This window comes from Bradysia coprophila, unplaced genomic scaffold (assembly GCF_014529535.1).
Source record: "Bradysia coprophila strain Holo2 unplaced genomic scaffold, BU_Bcop_v1 contig_232, whole genome shotgun sequence".
Classification (NCBI taxonomy): Eukaryota; Metazoa; Arthropoda; class Insecta; order Diptera; family Sciaridae; genus Bradysia; species Bradysia coprophila.
In genome coordinates, this window is record NW_023503493.1 from 5989855 (window position 1) to 5998996 (window position 9142).

Genomic DNA, 9142 nt, shown 5'->3' on the forward strand with positions numbered 1-9142 from the left:
AGTTTGGTTACTAGAGAGGGTATTGTCACTGATTATAGTTAGGTATTTATTGTCAAGATTCGGAAGGTCCACGGCAGATTAAAATAAACCAGGCAGGAGCGGTTCATTTTCGAAACGTCAAACAAGGGACCTAAAACACACTGTATGAAAATGATCTCAAATGAACACTGACATAAATTGAAAAATTTTATTCGCAAAAAACGGGCTACTAGATTATTCAGGTTCCTAGTCAAATCAGCGCTACTGCCTGGTTAACTTTACTCTGTCGTGGGAAGGTCTAATTTAATTATAAATTGACAGAGACAATAAGGCCAGTTCATGAGTTTGTTTAGCAATAGTAAAGACGAATTTGTTGCCGACAGAGACAGCCCCTTTTAGAGTTTCTATAAATTTTATCCATAATATAATGAAAAGTATGCTTCAAAGCGTGTGAACACTATTATTGTTTAGTCGTCAACCAATTAATTAATCGATTTAATGAATAAGTTAGCGTTCGGATATTTCAATCGTTCAACAAACAATGTACAAAATAATTCGATTGAAGTGATTTGACAACGGCAACAACTGATTTTAGTGACACGTAAAATCTCATTCAAGAACCATGGAAATTCAAGCAATTCTCAGCGTGTTCACTATCACATCTCAAGAAGTGGGGCTGATCGACGATTTAAACAACTGTTTCAGCTTCGATCACAATATCTTCTTAGCGGACTCATCAGTAGAAATCAATCGATTTGTGAGAAATGGAACCCAACCGAAAAGTTTATTCATTTTCGAGACTGCTAATGTAAGTGTAACGGGTTTGGAAAGCCTGCGAATGATACAAAGTAAAAACACTTTCATGATTGCTGTTCCGGAGAGTTCGACCGTCGATAGGAACTTGAATTTACTGAAACAGATCAGGGACATTCAACGGCTCAGCACGAACATGAAGATTGGAATTTTCTTTCAAAATATCACTTCAGTGGACGATGTACGCAGCCATTTTCTGTGGTTCAGGGAGCATTCGGTTGTTAATGTATTTGTTACGACGCACACAAATAGCTGACGTTCGTTCAATGTGTTCACTTTTCATTCGTTTGGGAATTTTGAAGTGATAAACGTGACAAGAAGAACAACGTGCGAGGAGTTCTTTCCGAGCTTAGACTCCAATTATCATCAACACAGGTTCCAAGTGGCTCCGTTTCCATTTGTTTTTTTCGAACGATTCTGGTTGTCAGCTCTTCACACGATGAACGCGACATTTACAATTGTCGAGAATGTTAGTTACGAAACCGCTGCGGAATATTTCCACAACGGAATTGACGTTTTTCCTGCTCTCTTTCCATTCTCTGACAAATCAACTGGTGGATTTTGTATGTACCCAATTGCGGTGGTATGCATAAATGTTATTGTACCAGAGGCACAACCATATTCCGGATTCTACGCTTATGTTCAAACGTTCGCTTCGACCGAATTTTTTGGCTATTCTACCAGTCTAGTAGTCGCAACCGTATTAATGTTGTGTGTTTGTCGCTACATCAAAGGGAGCAAAATTTTATTTTTTCAAAGTTTGAAGGATGTTTTGAACCTTCTCGTTAATGACAACAGCTACATAAAATATCAGCGACTCTCTCACGCCGAGGTGTTTCTCATTGGACCACTAACTTTCGTAGGATTTGTTATAGTCAATGGATATCTCTCCAATTTGCAAAGCTATCTGACAAAACCGGTTCTGCAGCCTCAGCTGAGAACGATTGCCGACATTTACAATTCACCACTAACTATTTCAGCTTCACCGGAGATGGTAGATGCAGTTCTTGAAAGGGTAACTTATCGAACAACGTTTGAAGACTGGACCAACAAAGTTGTTGTAGTGGAAGGTCAGAGATTGTTAGCGCAATATCTTGCGCTAGATACGTCGACATCATATTTGATGAGTGATCGTGATTTCGTTGTGCTTTCGAAGATTCAACGGCGGTTGAACGTAAAGGGATTTTACGACACTGGTGTAACGGTGTTCCGTTCACTTAATACATTTCCGGTATCACCAACGTTAGTGTTTTTTGATAGATTAAACGAATTTGTTCACTGGACACACAGCTCAGGATTGTTACACCGATGGTGGAAGAACAATTTTGAAAAGGTAGAAAAGCAACTCCTGCTTGTCAACCGTGACATAGCAAAAAGTCAAAAGACAGATGACGGCCTCGAATTTCCAACTATCATTGTTTATGGTTGGATTGTCAGCACAACGGTATTTTTCTTAGAAATTATTTGGACCAAGGCTAAGTTACAATTTTGGTATTAAGATAAAAATGTGACAGATTCGACGATTCATCGCTGAAAGTTTAAAAACAACAGGACAATTAGCGGCTTAACCAAGGAAAGATTGCTTCCTTACCCATCGTATCCTATAATAAACAGGCCTCTCACTTTAAATTTGGACTCCTTATTAAGGAATTAAGGTGGTTTTAGCACAAAAATAAGGAGAAATAAGGAAATTGTTAGTTGAAATTAAGGAAAAATGAGGAGAAATTTTTCTATAAAAATCGAAATTATTCTAAGATACAGCAATTAACATCGGAAGTCCGCCTCACCTTTAAAATAAAACGCATTATTGTTTATTTTGACGTATCGTTTTTGTAAAGTTGAATCGTAAAATTCACTTTTATCACGCACGATGCAAATTTGAATATTTTGAGCGCGTTTAAGGCTTGAATTAGATTCTAAGCAAATCTTAGCTTTACTAATTATCACTGTAAGTGCGCTTCAAAATTCAAAATATAGCGCATCACTGTTTATTTTGACGTACCTATCGTTTTTGTAGGGTGGCAGTTTTCAATTAGTTTTCGATGCGACAACATTTTTGAAATTTAAGACGTACTTCCGGCATGAATTCTTACTTGACCCCACCCTCAAGTTTAAAAACTTGCTGGATTAGATTTTGATCTCGTTAACTGCAAAAGCTGTTGTTTGTTATCCCGTTCGAATTTAGAAAAAATGATAAATTGGTGAAAGTATAAAAGTATAAATTTGAAAGAAGTAAGTGTAAATAAGGCTAAAACCTTGAATTGTTTGTAATAAGGACGCATGTATGAGACAATGTTAAGGGTGATTTATATGTTAAATCAAATAGTTCTACTCGAGACTCTCGAGCCGATAGGTGGTGTGGAACCACAAAAATATAATGTTAAACCAGTCTTGTTGGAACGATCATGAGCTACGATACCAAATGTTACCTTTTTATTAGAGTTCTTTGTGTTAAATAATAAAAATTGTCATTTTTGCCGCGCATCGATTTTTTTTCTTAATTTTGATTTCCGTCGATGAAATTTGCGAAAAATAAGGAAAATAAGGATTTTTTAATAAATCGTACAAAATGGTTGAAAAATGACTGAAAAATAGCATACGATCCAGTGGCTGAAAAATCTCTGAAAAATTTGTGGAATTACAGTCCACTGTTACCAATTCAAATTTTAATAGTATCCAAATTACTTTGGTGAAATATAATTACCAGTAGCACGTTGCGTGAGAGAGCAAGCTGTCAAGTAAGCAAAGCAAAAATTTAAAAAAAAGAATTTTGTCTCTCTCACGGGAAGTGGATATCAAGCTTAAGGAATGTGTACTCGTTGTCGTGTGTTGTGTACCATAATCACTTCTTTTTGTTAAATAAATATGAAATTCGGCCATCTCATTTCCAATTATTTGTTGTGGTTGGTGGTGGTAGATTTGGCATATTTAAAGTAGAAACGTTTTAAATCAAGTTTGTAAACAGTTTGATAAAATTTTGTAGTGAGTGAAAAGCACGATCTCAAAATAGTTATTTGTTTACCGAGAGATACGAAAACATCTCTTCGCCATACCATTTTCGAAACAATAAACAAAGTGACAGTTCGAGTCAGAAAAGTTCTATTTTCTCACCACTGGAGAGGGGCGAGGGCCACAATTCACTAGAAAAAATTCAATTGCCAAATTTTTTCCAAGTTAAACACAACGTTTTTTTTTACAAAAAGGCTTTCGAAAAAGTTTCAGCGGAGTGGAGAAAATGACTATTTTATCGCCTGCGTTGTGAAAACGCAATTTTCTCATGGAATAGCCGTTTTGTGAAAAACGTTGTGTGTAACTTGGCAAAAAGTTGGAAACTGCATTTTGTCGGGAGAATTTTGGCCCTCGCTACTCTCTGGCCAAAAGCAACACCCAAAATTTCCAACTTTTCTTATTCCCTCTTTGAACAAAGAAGTATTTCAGGCCTGATATTTATCGGTAAAAATATGACGAGGTTTGAAAACGAAGAACTTTTTGAAAATTGTCCTGGCAGCTGCACTAAATGATAGTTTGAAGGAAAAAAAAACGAACACTGTGAGTTTGAGCCCGCTATGTCTGACTTTGGACTTGGGATTATTTTCATTGAAATGGAAAATCAGCAAAAAATTTCTTACAAATTTTATTTTTCACACAATCAAATCATACAAAGAAAACCGGTCAAATGTGGAGCGAACACTGCTGTACAAATACCGTTCCCTTAACATACTGAAGTTTGTAACTAGAAAATCAACATTCGATCATATCAAAAATAACTGTAAAATATGATCGAAAACCTACCTCGCAAATGTACCGATGAGTCTGCGTGTCCCCCACAGTTTGCCAAAACGTATCATATCGATTGGTGTGATAAATGAGTATCCGATGAGCTGGTATTGGACCGCTCGGAAAACCTGCTCCCCATGGCGGATACGGTGGTATTGGTTGCTGGTTCGATGACCATCGCCACACCGATGTTGTATGATCATACATGCCACTTGTCCAATATGTTGTGCCTGGATGATGATACAATAAAAATCAGTAAAGGTCACCCAATTGATGCATAGGTGAGTTTCGCACCAAATCCGAATGTTTCAAGGGCCACTCTCAGAAATTCCCATTCGGCAATGGTATCTATAGCAAGTAATCCACCGTTCCGTCCAAACATATTATAGCAATCTAGTTCTGCCGCTGACCATATAGTCTACAAGACATAATGTTCAAATTGGTTAATGAATCGCTTCTTCGAATTCCTCCTTTTCGTTGACTCACAGGATTGCCACTAACGTAATATCGGTTCACGTCGAAATTCTGTGTCGCAGACGGGAATGATCCGATGTAAATGAATCCTAGTCGCATTTTGTAAAATTGATTGTCAACGAAAATCTTATATCCCGTTTACCATACCTTTTCCGGCATTCTCGTCACCAGTTGCGAATATAGTACTCCTACTCGTTGCGAGAATAAGCGACAACAAAATTACAATAGCTATCATTACGCGCGCTTTGCTTTGAATCGTTTAAGTTATGAGTATGAGAAAGTAAACATTTGAAAACGATTCGATTGTACTTCTCTATCAATCTATTATTTAGAGAGAGAGGCACGCACACGCAGAGAGAGCGAGCGAAGACTCTCAGCATATAATGCAAAGGTGAGAATTTATAACTCTTCAAAAAATACAGAAATAACTGAGCTACTGCAACTTTTCTATATACAAAAACAGAATTGCAGGCTTCACGATCAGCGATAGCTTTTTGTTTTTCGTCTTCCAATTTCTACTTACGATACAAGTATAATTTAACGCAAAGCTAACCGCTGTGATTTATATGCATTTAAATACTGATAATAGTCAAAAGTAAAGATTGCCGCACACAAATTTAAACTCAAGTATCATCGAAATATTTAGTTGCCTGCCCCCTGCGAAAGTTGAGCATTACACAGTAGTTTGCCTTTCGCGAAAATAATACATTACATGCTGAACAAACTACCATGTAATGTTCACTTTAGCGTGGACCAGTTCAACAGGTGAATTTAGTTTCGTTGTGTTGCACCAATAACCTCTCTAGCAACCAAACTTCGTTTTAACGCAGTCAAAATACCACCTTATTTTGAAAAAATTTGACACTGACTTTTTTGTAATACAACCACGGAATTTTGAAAACCGACACATTTTCTGTTTCTGTGTTTTACTTGAGTTTCTGATTTCGCCATATAAAAATACATGCAAAATGCACAAAAAACCGGTAAACCACGATAATGAAAGTGTGTCGGTTTTCAAAATTCCGCGAGTGTATTATCAACACAATTAAGGACATTGCTGCTCTTACTTCATTTATTTTTTTTTAATTGAAACATTTTCTGTGGTAAAATTGGTAGATTTTATTTTCAGTGCACCCTCTAATGTTCCTACTTTGTTTGCTAGAGAGGGTATTGGTGCGCACGCGTTTCATTAACGAGAAAAAAGGTAAACATAAACAGATTGCACGTAATATTTTATGAACTTGTTGCGTCAAGTTGCAACAAATGTGAGAGGTGAATTCGATTCCATAGAGTGTTATGATGAAACAGAAAGAAATATTTTGACAAGTACCCCAAGACAACTTATAATCAAAGTATATAAACACTGAAGGTACCGCAGACCCTCAGGGAAAAGCAAGAAATACGGATCCCGACTTTCGGGTGAATATAAGTTTTACAGCAGCATTTTGCAATAACCATGTTTAAAGACATTTTTAAAATGGAAGAAACTTGATTATTACAAAATGGTGTCCTTATAATGTTGCATCTGTGTTGTTTGGCGTAATAATGTTGTCAGAACTGCGTTGCTCAGTATAAGATTTTCTGTGTTAAGTATTGAGATGCAACCTAACAAAGTGAATTTTACTCGATTTAACTTGTGTCCAACGTTATGAAAGTTATTCACCCGAAAGTAGGGATCCGCGTGATTTTGCGGATCTGCGGTACCTTCAGTGTGTATATACTTTGCTTATAATGAACTGGTATTCGGTGCTCTCGCTCTCAACGTAACATGTTGAAAGAGAAGCAAATACTTTGACAAGTACCCCGAGGCAAGTTATAATTAACTAGTCTTCGGTTTTCTCGCTCTGATCAAAACAGTCTATACAAACTTAGTAGAAGCAACAACTTTAGTCACAAGAAAATGCCAACATTACAAAAATGAATTCACCTGAAGTTCGGGATCCGTAATTTCTCTGATCCGCTGAGGGTTTGCATCACCGTCAGTTTTAATATACTTTGATGCAAACCTTCAGCGCAGGCATGAGCCGAAAAAAATTTCTCGGAGGCGGCGAAAAAATCGGCTTGAGCCGGCTTAAAACGGCTCGGCTGGAGGTTCCTTTTAACTTTTTTTCAAAATAAAAACGTTTAGATAAATTCATGGAAAATGAACTAGTAAGCATGAAAATGAAATTGTACGGAACGGAAAGCGAAAATGTAGGTAGATTAGGTTGTTCAAAGTGCAAGTGGAACTGGTCTTGTTACAAGCAAGTCTCTAAGTCTAAGGTTCACTAACACGTCAAGTTTTATTGCCTCAAAACTTGAACTGAATGGAAAATCATGCTCCGGTACACTCATTTAACTCATTAAGAAAATGGTTTTCGAGAAGAAATCGAAAGCTCACGAAAATCAAGTAAAAATTGAAAAGAAAAAAAATCGAGAAAATTCGCAAAGATCGATAAAGTTTTCTCAAATTTGTGAATTAACTGATTGTGCGCCTTCGGCTCGTTCCGCAAAGGTCATACTTGCCAAAACAACAAACTTAGAAGCGAGGACGTAATATACCATTCTGGAAAATTCATGAAAATTCAAGAAAATTTTCAAAATTTTCTTAATTTTGAAAAAAAAAATTCAAAAAGTACTTGAGCTGCTTAGGATCAACAGGAATCTCGGTTTTCAAAATTATTCCACCCATTCACCTTTCGAAATCTTTATTTCATTTTCCAGCCGTTTCAAGCCGGCTTGAGCCGTGTTTTTGACACCGGCTCGGCTGCGGCGCGGCTTGCTCAAAAATGGCCGGCGGCGGCTTGATCGGCGGCTTATTTTCGGCGGCGCTCATGCCTGCTTCAGCGGATTAGATAAATTATGAATGCCAACTTTCAGGTGACTTCTTGACTTTGAAACTTGTGATCCATAATGTTAGTGATCCGCTGAGCGTTAATTAAAGTGTTTATTTACTTTGGATGCCACAGAGGAAGATTACATTGGATGCTGTGAATGTCATGCATTACAATTCATGAATCACTGTGAAGCGAGCCCAGCTCACAACTGTTATTTTGTCAATTGTAATCATAAATAACTCAATTACTTGACCAATGTTGTAACCGACTATCGTATGTTTAATCTCTATCTGTTTCGAATGATAACAACGACCGTTAAAATTTCACTGTTCGAACGAATTCTAATCATTTGAGTCATAAAACGACTTAGTCGAAATCGAGTTTTTGGTTCATTTATTTTAGGAAACTCTAACAAAACGCAGAAAATGAACAAACTCTTCATTTTCTTGTTGCAAATTATATTTGTGGTAACTGCAGACGTATTGCAGAGTTCTTTCGCAGAGAAAGGTAAATTTAGAAATTCCAAAGTGTCCTTGATCTTAATTAATTTGCTTCGAACATTCAATGAAAGGTCTAGTCTATATCGGCTCATTGAAATCTGTACAAAATTCCACTCAATTTGACCAAAGATTTGACGAAAATGACTACTACGTCAGCATTAATCCGGTGAGTCCTTCGATATTGCTACCGTTCGACATTTCGATTGCATTATTATCATCTCTATCCACAGACTGTGTGGTCCAGCGCAGCTGACGATTGCAGTATTATATTGGGACCGAATGGTGGTCTAGTTGGTATCGAGACTCTGGAAGAATGGGAATTTCTTAAAGTGTTGCTCGAAAATTATGGATTTGGTAATGAAATCAAGAAATCTGCATTTGATTTTGTCGAAGATAGAAACTTAAAATATTGTCGTCAATACACCAGCCTCAACATTCTGGACGAGTGGTAAATTCGATATTTTCCGAAACGAATGGATTTGGTCCATAAATAATCAACCGATTCCGTCCAATCCTCCGTGGGGCGCAGGACAACCTATTCCGTTGCCGAACCTTTCGCAACGTATACAAATCTTTCACTTAAGTCGATATGATGCTTATTGGCGTAGCGTAGCAGACACTCAACTGCATCGGTACATTTGTGAGGTAACGTTTTATTAGAACATTTGTGAAGCGAGTTGGTGTTAATAGAATTCAAATTTTGATATAGCTACGCAAAATAGATTACGTTTGAACTGTGAACGATTGTTGGAATCGAAGAAACGCTGAGTGTCAACGAGTGGA

At 37.1% G+C, this 9142-nt stretch overlaps 1 long non-coding RNA gene across 1 annotated transcript; it reads left to right on the forward strand.

Annotated features, from left to right (window-relative positions):
* The first annotated feature begins 8607 nt into the window (after nt 1–8607).
* LOC119076204 lies at nt 8608–9142 on the forward strand. The gene is made up of 3 exons (XR_005087573.1): nt 8608–8713; nt 8787–9004; nt 9069–9142. It is a non-coding gene; the product is annotated as an uncharacterized LOC119076204 (long non-coding RNA).